General features: G+C 36.3%; 1 pseudogene; it reads left to right on the top strand.

Moving 5' to 3' along the window:
• The first annotated feature begins 3,893 nt into the window (after positions 1 to 3,893).
• LOC132305149 (disease resistance protein RPM1-like) lies at positions 3,894 to 15,491 on the top strand (annotated as a pseudogene).
• Positions 15,492 to 16,453: the final 962 nt, after the last annotated feature.

The following is a 16,453-nucleotide window of genomic DNA, read 5'->3' as shown; positions in this document are numbered from 1 at the left end:
TATCTATGATTATATTAGTGATGTCTAGAAAATTTCATGATATTGAATGTGACTTATATTATGTGAAAATCATGTCTAAATGCTACCTTGTTGTGTTTAATTTGATGATAATCCATTTTGAAATGTTGAACATGATATATGCTTAAGTGGTTGTTGTTGTTCTTTAAATGTCTTAATCTTGGAACCATGAAACATATATATATACAAATGCATCATTGGGTTGCATGAAGTAGGAAGAATTGGTTTTGAAATGAAAAGGGGATTCTTGGGATATGAATGTTTTGGAAATGGTTTTATACAAACCCGGTCGCTGCAGGGTTACCAACGGGCCGAAGGTTAATATAGCCTAGGGGGGACTAGGGAGTCGCCCTAGCGTGGTTGAGCTAGCTGGGCCCCATAATAACGCCGCGGGGTTACCAAAGGTCAGGGACACTAGCCAATCCTCCTCTCGTGTCGCGGCGGGGTTACCAAAGGGCGGGTTGTTTTAACATTTGGAAAGTGATGGCTTTGAGAATGAAAATGGGGAGTGGCATTAGCATGCATTCGCATTCCACGGCATAACGATCTTTGTATTCTAATTTGGTTGGAATGATGTATTAATTCCCTATGTTGCATGCTCCCTATTTCCCATTGGTTTATACTTTGATTGGATTCACGGGGATACAAGACGCATGTCTTAAGTGTCACCTACTGAGCATATAGCTCACCCTACTATATATTATATTTTTTTTCAGGTCTTGGAAAAGAACCGGCGGATGCTAATCCACCTCAAAATTGAAAGTTGTTAGAAGATGATTTTTGCTATCTTGTATTTAGCTATTTCATGTGTAATTATAGTTTTGGGAATGTAATTAAGTTTGTGAATGATCCTTGAGAAAATGTAATTAAGTATTACTCACTCAAAATCAGTTTTGTGTATTCTAAGTAACGTGTTGTAAATTACGTTACCAACGTGGTGGTTGTTATTACAATTTGATGTTAAAGCATATCTTATTTTGTACGTGAATGTAGTGGCGGGGTGGAACTGAGTTATCACTGGACAGTGGGAAGTGGGAGTGCAATTTTCCCAGAACCGGTCGACATGTGGCATCCCAAATATCGACCGGTATCTTGGCAGAATGGTCATTATGGCATACGTCCCAAACCAGTCGACCGGTATCCCAAACCAGTCGACCGGTGTCCATTGTAACTTATGTTCAGAACCAGTCGACCGGTATCCCAAACCAGTCGACCGGTATCTTGGCAGTGGGTTTCCCACTGTTCATATCCCAAACCAGTCGACGTATAAGGAGTATACGTGGACCGGTTCTACCTTTTCATGTAATTACCAATTTAAGTTCTTAAAATTACACTTTGGCATCCTTTGAAGTTGAAATTAATTATTTTTATGACCCAATTAAATGCCATAATTATATTTTTGCCCCAAAAGGACTATTTTACCCCGGACCTCATCTTAATTATTGTGTGATGCGCGTAAATGATATGATGTCCTTTAGGTCTTACTTTATTGAAATATGATAAATTACCTTGCCCTTTTTGGAACTCAACATTTTAATTTAACGTGAAATTACCGTTTCACTCTTGGATGTTTTTGGGTCGGGTTAGGACCCGTTTAATGATCTGGATCTATGAGGAGCTGGGTCGTTACAATATCCATCTTTCAAATTCGAGATACATACCATGAATTTTCGAGACGTGTAACAATGCTCCAAAACATACCAGATTTATATGTATGAAATCTCAATGAGAAAAAACCACAAAATTAATAATCCATATTAAAGTAGTCTACTGGATTGAAGCAAACCTGACAGACTTACGCTGAAACCACATTGCTAAACTCAAACACAACCAAGTCGAGTTGCTCCAGACCTCAAACTCACTCCCACCATCTTGCAAACTAGTCGCTAACGTAAAAAACAATTGCTTCGCGAGCAAATTACTCCCTTCGTAGTGCATTTGTACTCTTTCAAAAAAATTCAGTGGTCAAAATGCAGGTGAGTAGATGAGTATTATCTGTCAAAAAAAAAAAAAAAAAATTAGACAAGTACTGTCCACAAAGAAATATTTCATAAGTATTTAATGTCTATCAAGATGAATTGACACAAAATAAGGAAATGTATATCAAGATTGTCCAAGCAATGGTTATACCATCATGCATAATTTTGTACCAATCCAGCTTTTGTCACATTAGTGTAAAAAATTTAATTAAGCTATGTTAGGGAGCACTGCATAAGCGTAAAGTGTTTCAAAATTGAAATCAAAGAAATTTTATTCAAAATTTAAATTAAATTTTCTTTAATTTCAATTACAAAAAGAATTAGTGCTTCAAAATGCAACATTATTTTCAACCATCTTTGTCACAAAAACATGGGGGTTACCAAATGCAACATTATTTTCAACCATTCAAGCTTTATAAACTCTAGATTATGTTAGCTCGTATGATTCATTAGGTTCCCTGAGGAAGGATTGTGATCCCCCAACTAATGACTCTGTCAATCTGACCCCAAATTAAAATCCAATAAATAGACTTAAAAACTCAATTTTGTATATGTGTGTGTGTATATATATCTATATTGCAGTTACTAACTTACTATATATTATGTAACTTGAAGCTGCTCATAATAACTTATCCGGTCCAACTTTCTACCCAGCTAACCGCCAAATTTCTTACTAATTGTCATTTTGACCTTGAAATTGCTCTTAAAAAAAAGAACTAGATTTAATTGTGTTGGTATTTAAAATAAATCAGGACACTATAAGGCCCAAAAGTTGATGATGCACTAAAGGACTAGACTTAATTGTGTTGTACTAAAAAAATAAAAATAAATAAAGAAAATTCAAGAACTCAAAAAATAGAGAATAGTTTTGAGAGAATTATAAAAGATAATTATATAAAAAAAGAATAAGGATAACCTCTTATGTTTGGATCTTATACTTACACAAAACAATACATTGGTTACGCAAACAATATAATGTTGTTACCTAAGCGATGTAAGTTAGTTGTTACATAAGTGATGTAAAATTGTTGGGTAAGTTATTGTATTGACAAGATATCTAGAGTTTAACTGATGAATAATGAATTTCATTGTAAAATCAATAAATGCAAGAAGAAAAAAAAAAAAAATCAAGATTTTTTGGAGCAATGCCCATTTTATGGCTTTGAGCTGGAATCAACCTAAATAATTACCACCACATACCAATCCGGTTGTACCAAAATCTGAAATTCCATCTGGAAAGTCTGGTAATTGAAATCTATTTTCTATCTATTCTTCTCTGGGAGAAATTAAGAAGATAAGAGAAAATGGCTGAGATTGCACTAACTTTTCAGCTCGACCACTTGACATTCTTCCTTCGAGAAGAGTCAAAACTCTTGGGAAGAATAAAGGAAGAAGCTGAGTGCGTCAGAGATGAATTGGAACGCACGAGGGCGTTCTTGAGAGTAGCTGATGCAATGGAAGAGAGTGACCTTGAACTCCAAGTATAGGTTAAGCAAGTGCGTGAAGTTACCTACGACACTAAAGATGAACTGGACGAATTCATGCTCCGCCTTGCTCGTCATCATGGGGACGGATTCTATGGTGCCCTTCATAAGCTTTCTCACTCTATTAAAAACTTGAAAGCTCGCCATCAAATTGCTTCTAAGATACAAAGAGTAAGGTCTAGAGTGAATATAATTGCTGAGGGACATCACAAATACCGTTACAAATTTAACGTCTCAGAGCAAAGCTCAAGCTCCAATACTGTCAATAACACATGGTGTGATCGTCACGGTGATGCACTGCTACTGGAAGAAGCAGAGGTTGTGGGCATTGATGGGCCCAAAAAGCAGCTGATTGAGTGGCTTTTGGGCGACACATCGAGACTCAAAGTTGTTTCTGTGCTGGGAATGGGGGATGGGAAAAACTACCTTAGTAAAGAAAGTCTACGATAATATCGGGGTGAAGAATCATTTTCAAAGCCATGCTTGGATCACTGTTTCACAATCCTTTGATCTTAAAGAGCTTCTCAAAGACTTGATTCAACAACTCTTTGATGAAGTCAAGAAACTGGCTCCTCAAAGATTGGAATCCATGGACAACAATAATCTGAAAGCACAATTCAAGGATTTCCTGCAACGGAGAAGGTACATGTTTGTTCTTCATGATGTGTGGAGTATAAATGCATGGGATGCTTTAAAATACGCATTGCTTGACAATAATTGTGGCAGTCGAATACTACTCACAACGCGCATTAGTAAACTAGCTTCTACCTCTTTCGTAGAATCGTAGATTACCACAGTAACATCTACACTATGGAACCACTATCTCCAGAGGAGTCTTGGACTCTGTTCTGTACGAAAACGTTCCAAGACAACAGCTGCCCTCCACATTTAGAGGAACTCTTATGAAGTCTATTAAAAAGGTGTGAGGGACTGCCACTTGTAGTTGTGGCAATAAGCGGTGTTTTGGCCACGAAAGAAAAAAGTGGAGTACATGAATGGGAATTGGTCCAACGCAGCCTTGGCACTCAATTAGAAGGAAATGAACAACTTGAGAGTATGAAAAAAATTCTCTCTTGAGTTATAATGATTTACCTTATTATCTAAAAATGTGTTTCTTGTAGTTGAGTATATTTCCGTAAGATTATCAGATTAAGAGAATGATACTGATTTGGCTTTGGACCGTAGAAGAATTTGTGGAAGCGAGAGAAGGAATGACAATAGAAGAAGTTGCCAAAGGCTACCTTAATGAGCTTGTTAATAGAAGCTTGGTCCAAGTGGAAGAGTTACATACAAATGGAAGGGTTAGAAGGTGCCGCGTCCATGACCTTTTCCGTGACATTATTACTTCAAAGTCGAGAGAACAAAGCATTGCAGTGATTCTTAATATACTCCGGGATGATGAGAACAATGCTTTAGAAAGGTATGTGAGTGTGTAAGAACACTTAAGAAGTTTTGGAAGTTTAAAGTTTTTAGGAAGTTTACATTCTGCCTATTTCGAACTGGTAGCCAAATTGAAGGTTTCACTTCTATCCATTGGGAACCGGTACCTACATTGGGAACTGGTAGCCTATCCCTCTACCGATTCAAGAATCATGTCAGATTCTTCTCTGCCGATCCTGAACCGATAGCCAAATCCAATACCGGTTCAAGGCTTCTTATCAGTTTAGATAACTTTAGTTTCCTAATCTGTTTTGATTCCTTTTTGGTCCAGACTTCCTTCTAAAATCCTATACATGAATTTCACTTATTTTACAAATATTCTTAGGTCTTCCAAACTTCTATATAATGCCTTCTTCATTCAACATTGAGGTATGACTTTACGAAACGAAAATTCATTATTTTGAGAAAGCTTTTTTAAGAGATATTGTTCAAAAAATTAATCTGATTTTTCTGATTTTATTTTTGAGAGCACACACATATATATACAAGTAATTTAGTTGTGTTGTTCTCTATCTCATCTGAATTGGAGCTTAATTGAATATTCAAAGATTCCGAAAGAGCATATCTATTTCTTCTAGATATTCTTATTTATTCATTTAACATTGTTTCATTAAGATTTAGTTTATGCATATTTAGTAAGATTCTTTTAATTCTTTTTTTTAACAAGGCAACGGGCTAATTGATTTTCATCAAGGCTGAATGAATTGCGCGAAGGGAAGAGAAAGAGAGAGCTATGAATTGCACAAAAGGTAGAGAAAGAGAGATCTATGAGAAAATCAACCAAAAAAATTTTCATATTAAAAAGAAAAAGAAAAGAAATTTTTTTTCTCATATGCAATTTATCCAAATCTCGAAAGAGGTCTACTTTACCCTTAATATTTCGTTCCACTTATTAAAATTCTCACTGTTTTACCATTCCTCTCTCTACGTATCTTATATTCCATAGTACCAATACCACTGATGATGAAATATTTACTGAAAATAATATATAGTTATAGGTCATAGAATTAAAGAAAGAAAAGGTTTTCATGACATGATAAGAAATATTGTTTTAATCTAAATCTCTATTCCATTTTTACTTTACCGATAATTATATATATGACTTTCTTTTCAAATTAATTGGTTGATTAGAAAATAATTTGATAATTATAACATTGCCAAATATGAAACCTTCATGAACACCACAAAAACACCAAAATTCAATGATTGTTTTCGTATTCAAATAACTTATTCTATCGGCAACCTAACAAGAACAACTAAGTTTACCTACCAATTTCATTAAACAATAGAAGGTACCAATACGCAATAGGGGTTGAAATTCCAATAGACTTATTGGAGGGTCCCCATTGGTGCTCATCCAGTAAGAATTGAACCTACGAATTCGCCAATTATGAGTTGGGCGCTTTAACCATTCAGTTATGGATGCTTAGCGGCCTACTTGTTAAGACCTAGGACTCCTTCCTCCTAGTATTATTACGTCTTCCAAACATCTATATAATGCCTCTCTCATTCAACATTGAGGTATGACTTTAAGAAACGAAAATTCATTATTTTGAGAAAGCTTTTTTGAGAGATATTGTTCAGAAAGTCATTATGATCTTTTTTATTTTATTTTTGAGAGCACATACATATATACACGAGTGATTTAGTTGTATTGTTCTCTTTCTCATCTGAATTGGAGCTTAATTGAAGATTCAAAGATTCCGAAAAAGCATTTCTATTTCTTGTACATCAAATTTAGATCTTGAAGAAAATGAGTGAAGTGATCACACTTTGAAATGATCAAAGCATTCGAGAAGTGTTGTTTGATCTATCAGCAATCCTTCTACAGAGATAAAGAATAAGTCTGAGGTCAAGTGCTATTAGACGGGACTTCGTAAGGCCAAAGGATTGTCAGCAATTGGTTTTTGGTACAACGATAGGATGTGAGCCTGAGTCAAAGTTCAGTGTACTTTGTTTTCAACATAGTGGATCGTTTTGCTCTAGATTGCATAGTCCACAAGGTTTTTTCCACAACAATTGGTCTATTTTGCCAATTGGGGTTTCCTCACTAAAAATCCTAGTATCATCTCTCAAACTCTACTTGCTTTACTTTTTAATATTTATTTTTTGTAATTATGGATGTTAAATTGATTATATTGCTTAGGTAAATTAATTAATCACAAAACTTGGACAAGTTGACCTATTAATCTGATCTAGGTCATTTGAAAAGTTAATCACAGTAAAATCAACCAACAGTTTCCGCGCTGCGTAACTTACACTTTATTCTAAATCAAGTCCCAAAACTTCCTTCACATTGCCTTTGCAAGAAGTTGGCCGAGAGATACTCTGTTTGGTACTGATGCTTCTTTTCCTTTTCCTTTTCCTTTTCCTTTTCCTTTGTAGTTTCTGTTCTTTTTTGTTTTGCCAAATAATGAGAACAATTGAAGCTTGTTTAACACTATGATAGTAGTCTGCAGCTACATACATACATGATCATTATGAAAATCAGTCATGTATCATAGTTCACTTGGAGTGTTATGAAATGATTGATTTTATTGCATAGAGGGTCATCGCGCGTGTTAATTGGATGAATTTGGCACCGAGGGAGAGTGAGGGTGTAGAGATCGAGAGTTACTCCGAATATGAATATTTGAGGCAATGTTGTTTCTTATTGCTTCTTATTAGTGCCTAGCTATGGATTTGTGAGGCAAATTTAAAGAGTGAGCCAATGCAGCTTCAATATTGATTATCTTCATCATAATTTTATAAAATATTTGTTCTACAGTCCCAACATTTAGAATTTTCCTTCTATATAATTTTCTTCTCGGATTACTTTAATTGAACATAATTTTATAAAATATTGTTCAATATCAAAGGATGCCGCCACCTTCCATAAGCCCCACAAAACCACCAAAAGTCAATGATTTCATCTGTGTTTGATCAGATCAACTCCTATTATGAATTACATATTCTGCCGGCCACATTAAACAAATATACATATATATAACAGTTTACTTTGTATTACTTGTAACCTACCATTATTTTTTAAACACCACTCCTTGTTAGATTATATATGATTTCATATATATATATATATACATATATGAAATCATATATAATCTAACAAGGAGTGGTGTTTAAAAAATAATGGTAGGTTACAAGTAATACAAAGTAAACCTAACAATTTCATTAAACAATAGAAGGTTACGAAAACTAACTAAAATTCACCTTGTTCAAATATTCTTTTGCTTTCGTTGCAAAGTAATTGTTAAATTCATGAAATAAGCTGTCAGAATATATTTTCCATGTGTCACGCTCCTTTGATACATAATTTTATAAATATTATCTTTACCTGTATAACATATTCTGCCAGCCAAACAAGACAAAATATATATATATATATATATATATATATATATATATATATTGTAATCCCGCGGTGTCAATGACCACCTCATTCTTACGACTCCTTCCTCCCACATTCTCTATAGTTATTATATTCAGCTTGTGGTTCTAACAAATAAACCAAATTTGGGCCATAGACCACTACCTAGTATCGTTTGGGTCTTTATTGGTATTTCACATTTTCCTTTTTCTCAATTATATTTTCAAATTAAGAAAAAAATTAAATATGCGGTGTTAAGTTGTGCTGTTAAAAAAGAAAATAAATAAAATGTAACAATAAGCATTTGTATTAATCGATTTTTATTTTTTATTTTTTATTTTTCGTGCAATATATTGCAGTAAAACATGGTGCCTAAATAATATATTTCACATTTAATGCGGTTACAATAATTAAAGTTTTGGATTCACCTATTAGTGACTTTAAAATTGAGGAATTTCCCGTTTAATTTTTCTCTAGATATTCTTATTTATTCATTTAATATTGTTTCATTAAGATTTAGTTTATGCATATTTAGTAAGATTCCTTTAATTTTTTTTTTTTAACAAGGCAACGGGCTAATTGATTTTCATCAAGGCTGAATGAATTGCGCGAAGAGGAGAGAAAGAGAGAACTATGAATTGCACAAAAGGTAGAGAAAGAGAGATCTATGAGAAAATCAACCAAAAAAATTTTCATATTAAAAAGAAAAAGAAAGAATTTCTCATATGCAATTTATTCAAATCACAAAGGCGGTCTAATTTACCCTTAATATTTCGTTCCATTTATTAAAACTCTCACTGTTTTACCATTCCTCTCTCCAGGTATCTTTTATTTTTATTCCATGGTACCAATGCCACTGATGATGAAATATTTACTGAAAATAATACTGTAGTTATAGGTCATAGAAAAGAAAGAAAAGTTTTTCATGACATGACAAGAAATATTGTTTGAATATAAATCTCTATTCCATTTTTACTTTACCGATAATTATATATATAACTTTCTTTTCAAATTAATTGGTTGATTAGAAAATAATTTCATAATTATAACATTGCCAAATATGAAACCTTCAAGAACACCACAAAAACACCAAAATTCAACGAAATTCATACTAAGATTGGGAGAAATAAAGAAGATCAAAGAGAATGGCTGAGAGTGCAGTAGTAGCTTTTCTGCTCAATCACTTGGAATTTTTATTAATAGAGATATATATTCTATTAATTTTGCGCCACATCAAGGTAAATATAAACTTTTTACAGGGAGTAGGCAAATATTGCCCTTATTTTATTAGTGGGCATCCGATTTGAAGCTATCATCTTGTACTGATAGTAAAAATTTAAGGAATGAAAAACAATTGAATAGAATAGTTGTCAGGGGAAAGAAAAGTCATGATAATAAATAAATAAAAGAAAGAAAAGTCAGTGACAGAGAGGGAGGTTGCTAATTGCCGCCGTCAACTTTCTATCCAACCAACTGGCAAATTTCTTACTAATTCTCATCTTCAACTTGAAATAAATAAAATAAAATAAAATAAAATAATGGTTAGTAAAATTGATTGCAAAGTTGAGGGACAGTGTAGGGCCAAAAGATGATAATGGCACCAACGAACCAAACTTAAATTGTGTGATATTCGAATTTTCCCCTCAATTTTATATAAATATATGACAGATTCATATTCTTGCTTTAAGCTGATTTTTCTCCTCTTTTTATTTACTTTCATATTGAGAGATTGGAGAGTTTGGCTGAGTGCAGTAATTTTTTAACAAAATTCATAATTGTATATCAATACCATTTATTTTTATTTTCTTCCTTTTTTTTTTTCTTTTTTTTTTTTTTTTTTTTTTTTTTTGTTCTTTTCACAAAATTCATGTTCTTGTAATTTTATTGTCAAGACAATTAGGACTTTATTTATCAATGAGGTGAAATTAAAGATTCAAAGAAATTCCAAATTAGTTCTTAAAAATCATATAAAAAAAATTCTAACAAAACTCAAAGTATAAAACATAAAAGAAAAATTAAAAATAAAATTCCATTCCCATCACCATCTAAATTAAATCTTATTAATCGCATAGAAAAAAACAAAAAAAAAAATCTAAACTTAAACTCAAAGCGTAAAACAAAAAAGAAAAATAAAAGAAACAAATTACTATTTCCATTACCATTAGCATTAAAGGAGTTTAAAGGTTCATGAAGTTTTAATTGTTATTCAATGTTTTCCATACTAACAAGATGATTGAGTTACTTCGTTCAATTCTATTATTTCTTCAGTTGTGAGATCTTTTATTATTATTTACAAAGAACAATATCAAATCCTACTAAGACAGAGAAGAGAAAGTTAATACGAAGTATAGAAAGAGTTGAAAGAGACGAAAAGCAAGAGAAAAAGATGGGTTAACAAAAAAAATACAAAAACGTTAATTAAAAAATGGAATGACAAAAAGATTTTACCATAATTGAAAAGGATAGTTGTGATATTTGAAAAAAAATAATTATTAAATTGTAAGATTAGATTTAAATTGTAATTATCACACTTGTGATTACTTCACACATAGGATGGATAACGCACATCGTTCATCTTGTGCTTGTTGATTGATAATTTGGTATTGTGAAAGGGTGTTATTGTAACTTGAGATGAAAGATAATGTGATAGAGGGATGCTGGGTCAACTTGGGTGTGCTCTGGGAATTCTAAACCCATCTATTTCCGCCTACATAATTTTGGTCCCCATCCATTTATTTCCACTAACACAAGTTGGTCCCAATCCATCTATTTTCACTGGCACAAGTTGATGATATTAGTCTAGTCTAAAGCAATTTTCCAAACAATTCAAAACACTGATTCTCCTTAGCAATGTTAATTAAGCTACATATTTTGTAACTTCAAGCTCTAACCAACTTATCAGCTCCAACTTTATATCTAACCAATTGGCAAATTTCGTAATTTGTTACAAAAAAATATATGTATCTACAGATAATCAGACAGATACGGCCATTTGATGATTGTAACGTTACAGGATAGTGTAGGCCCTAAAAGATGATATTGCGCTGAAGGACTAGACTTAATTGTGTGGTATTCAATTTTTCACCTCAATTTCATTTTTCATGAGTCATTTAAATATATGACAAGTTCATACTCTTGCTTTAAACTGCTAAATTTTCTCCTCTTTTAATTAACTATATACTGAGTTTGGCTATTGAAATCTATTGTCTGTTTATTGTGTATTATTGTCAAGAGAAAAGAAAAGCCAGCGTCAAAAAATGATATCCAGCTACTAACCAATATCAAGATCCTCTATTGTAACCAATTCTTTTTGCACGGTGCGCGAAATTTTTTTTAACACACTTCAATTTATTTCTAATACATCTGTTTTACATTTCAACAATTTTATTCTAAATTTCAACAAATGTGTTGAAATAGCGTTGAAATATGTTTTAACTTTCTTAAATTCTCTTTCAACATCATTATTTATCGTTTCAACACACTTAAATCCTATTTTATATAATACATTTACTCTATATATTGAAATTGTATTAAAATATAAAACAAATATACTGAAATGTGATTTAAATGTATAAAAAGACATCACAATACGTGATAGAGGACTTCCACAGCACTCGAATTCCAAAAAATGAGTCTTCGGCAACATAAGTGTGTTGCCGACAGTCGCAAATACTCGGCAGTTCCAAATGCATCTATTTCCACTCACACAAGCAATTTGTCCAAACAATGCAAGGCAGATTAATGCAGCTCATTCAAGATTGTCCTAAGCATTGTTAACGTATAGAGGACCCACTTTTTGCTTTTGAGATTCACTGATTCAATCTACCTGCATAATTACTGCACACTTATAAAAATATTAACATTAGTTTTGTGTAACATTACAGTAAAAAGATAACCGCGTGAGGGCGATCAAGTAAAAAAATATTTAGTGAACCAATCACGTCTTAGAATAATAAATAATAAATAATAAATAAATACAATTAAAGATAATTACCCCTTGAATGTTGCATTATGACTTTTCAACCCCAACTACATTGTAGAATAAACTGCCCATGATGAGACTCCATTGATAAATCAGTTACTCCATTTTTTTAGCTTAGCGAAAGCTAAAGCCTTTTCGTAACACACAAACACAAATTCTTAAGCTGAAGATACAATTTTTACTACTGTTTCAGTTTTAGATTCTCAAAAATGATCAAAATTTTCAAATGGGTGTTTGGAAGGGTTGAGTGTGTTCCGTTGAATGAAATTGTGAAGATACAAGAAATTCCTTCCCTCTTTCTCTCTCTAGAATTCTTGTATTTCAACCAAAAAAATATCTCCCCCTTCTTTCCATTACTTCTCCTATTTATAGATATTTACAAATGTTGATGGACTGCTGGATCTAGGCCCGTTCCTCCATGAGTCCTGGTCATCTTTGATGGGCTTATTCGCGTTCGGCCCATATGGCAGTGTCTTTCTATGGGTCTGACCCATCTGTACGGACCGGATGTCGCGTTTGCAAGTCATATCCGGCCCATGTCATCTCGGGCCTCTTCAACTGCCCCCATAATTACCCCTTGTTTAATAAGGGGGTAATTATTGAAGGCGTCTCATCATGACGTTGACGGCTCGAGAAACCCACATGGGGGAACGGACGGTCAGATCCAGAATCAATGTTCCGGGGCTCGATGAATTTCTCGCCTTCCTGACGCTTTGGCCCTCTGGTCCCCCTCGCCTTTATAAGGCTCTAGAATACCACTTCATGCCTTTTTACCGTCTCCATCATCAGTCAAATCTCTCTCTTTTTAGAACAGTTCTAAGCTTTTTCCGGTGAAATCCTTCAAGAGTCATTCTTCCAGCGGTCTTGCAGTGCTCTTTGTTGCTTTCTACCTCAGAGGTTAGTTTTGTTCCTTTTTACTTTCGGCAGGCTTCTTTTTACCCTTTTAGATCCTTCAAACACTTCCACCATGGTTGTAGATCTAGATGTTCTTCGTATGAGACTTAGACTTCCTGACAACATCCAAGTTAGGGTTTGCCCTAAGGATGTTAATATTATGACCGGTGCCGGCCTCTTTCCCGGCGAAGTTTTATTTTCAAACCTTCAACTGAATGTCGTTAGGTTCCCTCTGCACCCCTTCTTTAATTATGTCTTCAATAGATTGGGGATATCCCCCCTGCAGGTAAACCCCAATTTCTTTAGAATCATATCCGTTATGCTACTGTTGATTCGTGACAGAAGTCTGGACCTTGACCTCATAGATCTTCTTCTGTGTTATAAGGTCAGTAAGATCCGAACTAACGAGCCCTTCTACCACCTCTACCCGATCGACAAGATGTCCATATGTACGGACACAATCAAATCTGAAAAGGGTTGGAGGGATAACATCGTGGGCATTAGTGGGGCTTGGTCTTCGCCGGCTGCAGAGGATTACCCAATCCCGAGCGCCTTTGGCATCTGTTCTGTTTCCTCATATAAAAAATTCAAATCTCACAAAAACGATTGTCCCTGCGAAACATGTGTTCCTCGCTTTTGTACTTTCTTATGCCGCTCCTTAGGAATACCTTGTGATGACTTGAGCTACAGTGTTTGCAGGGATAGGAGTAATTACTTGAAGAAATACGTTCTGAACGATATTCCTTCCTGCTTAGACCTCCTCACTTCAGACAACCTTCTAGCGCTTTCATCCCTCGGCTATACTATGAGCAGGCTTCAGATTCCATCCTTTGGCAGGAAGAAAAATACTCCCCCAGCCACTTCTGCTGCTGGGGCAACCTCCTCTCCTGCATCAGCCTCTTCCTCAGCCACCATCTCTGACACCATCCCGAGCACGGTGGCTATTGATTCTGTTGTCAGTACCCCTGCTACCAACCCGAGCGCGTCTCCACAAATCACTACAGCCCCTACTGCCGCTGGGGGGCGCTCGGGACAAAGAACGAGGCAAAAGGCCTCATCCTGACAGTGGAGTCGACCCTGAGGAGGAACCTCTTATAAGAAGGACCCGGGTCTCTGGGCCGGGTGCTCTCTTGCACCGCCCAGTCAGAGCTCCTGCCCCCTCCGGGCCTATTGCAGCTGGTGCCTCTGCTTCTGCTTCAGCCTCCCCTTCTCTTCCCACTTTACCACCATGGGCTCCTCGGTACACCCGAACGGATTGGACGTTCGTGAAGCCGAACGAGACCATGCTAAAGGATGGCTAGACCGCCATGGCGTATTATAGGAGCATGTGGACTCTGAAAGACCTTGAGGCGGCAAAAGGTCTATCCCAGAAGGATGTGTTCAGCCACTTTCCCCAATCTGCCATGGAGGTGACTTTTATTTTCCAACTCATGAATCCTCTCATATTATTTGGTCTTGCCTTCGTCCGACCAGACTATCGGTTTAACCATTATTAATGTATATCTATGCAGACTTTGTTCGGAATGATGGCTATGCAGAAGCAGGTTGAAATGGGGAACGCCAGGGCTCGTAAGTTTTCTGATAGCCTGGAGGTGGCCAATAAGGAAAACGACCTTCTCGCCAGCAAGAATACCGAGGTATTGGCTCGGCTTGAAAAAATCGAACAAGAAAGAGATGTCTTGAAGAAGGAAAACGACTCTCTTCAGGATGAGAAGGATGCCCTCCAGCTTGAAAAGAGTGTTTGGCAGACTGAGCGTGATTCAATCAGAGACGAAAAGGCAGAGCTCCAGCGCCTTCTGGCTGATGAACAGTCTGCTCGGATGGCTTTTGAGAAGAGAGCTCTGGACGAGCGTACTGCTCTGATTGATACCATCAGCAGAGTGAACGGTGGGATGCTGGCTCTTCATGCTCGGTTCTCAAGGGTCGGCGCTCTTAGATATGCTCAAGGATTCCGAGAAGGTTTCTCCGACCGAGTTCCGGATGAGGGACAGACCAGCTCAACTCCAGATGAGGTCGATAAGGATTTAGGGATTGACCCTCTAGGGGTCTATGTTGACCCAGAACCCACTGAAGCGGAGCGTATATTTGATGAATGCCAGGACATTGCTTCCTCTAGGATCACTACAGCTCCTCCTACCGCTCTGCCTCTAACCGCTCCTCAATCGTCAACTGTGGTATCTCCCATAGCCAATGCTGACGTTGGCCCCCAGCAGAATGACTCTGTTATTCATCTTGATTCCCTACCTCGTGAGGGTGAGATGACTGATGGGACTGAGGAGGCGGACCGGCACAACCAGGAGGCTGTTGGTACTGGGGCAGCTAGCTAGGACTCCTCCGGACTCTCCGATTCTATACTTTTTTGTAACAATGTGACTTGAATACTTCATCATTTTTTTTTTTTTTTTTTATAAATCCAATGCTTATCATGAATGAGATAACAGAACTCTTTTTCTCTTTTTCCTTTGTGTTACGCTCTGTTCAAACCCATTTTCAATATATATATACCTTTTCTCTCTTTTTTTTTTTATATTAACTTTGTCGCGTGCTTGTTTATGGCAAGTGCTTGGCGTTCGGCTTGTGGTGCCAACTGCCACTTATCTTGTTTAAGTGCCTGGCGCTCGGCTAGAATGCCACTTGCCACTTGGCTTTTCATTTTTTAGCAAGTGCCTGGCGTTCGGCTTATGGTGCCAGCTGCCACTTATCTTGCTTAAGTGCCTGGCGCTCGGCTAGAATGCCACTTGCTACTTGGCTTTTCATTTTTTAGCAAGTGTCTGGCGTTCGGCTTATGGTGCCAGCTGCCACTTATCTTGCTTAAGTGCCTGGCGCTCGGCTAGAATGCCACTTGCCACTTGGCTTTTCATTTTTTAGCAAGTGTCTGGCGTTCGGCTTATGGTGCTAGCTGCCACTTATCTTGCTTAAGTGCCTGGCGCTCGGCTAGAATGCCACTTGCCATTTGGCTTTTCATTTTTTAGTAAGTGTCTGGCGTTCGGCTTATGGTGCCAGCTGCCACTTATCTTGCTTAAGTGCCTGGCGCTCGGCTAGAATGCCACTTGCCACTTGGCTTTTCATTTTTTAGCAAGTGTCTGGCGTTCGGCTTATGGTGCCAGCTGCCACTTATCTTGCTTAAGTGCCTGGCGCTCGGCTAGAATGCCACTTGCCACTTGGCTTTTCATTTTTTAGCAAGTGTCTGGCGTTCGGCTTATGGTGCCAGCTGCCACTTATCTTGCTTAAGTGCTTGGCGCTCGGCTAGAATGCCACTTGCCACTTGGCTTTTCATTTTTTAGCAAGT

The sequence above is a fragment of the Cornus florida genome, unplaced genomic scaffold (assembly GCF_030987335.1).
Source record: "Cornus florida cultivar Cherokee Brave unplaced genomic scaffold, ASM3098733v1 CherokeeBrave_3.0.0_Hap2_Chr04, whole genome shotgun sequence".
NCBI lineage: Eukaryota > Viridiplantae > Streptophyta > Magnoliopsida > Cornales > Cornaceae > Cornus > Cornus florida.
The sequence above is the reverse complement of the archived record's forward strand: the minus strand, read 5'-3'. Positions and strand labels throughout refer to the sequence as shown.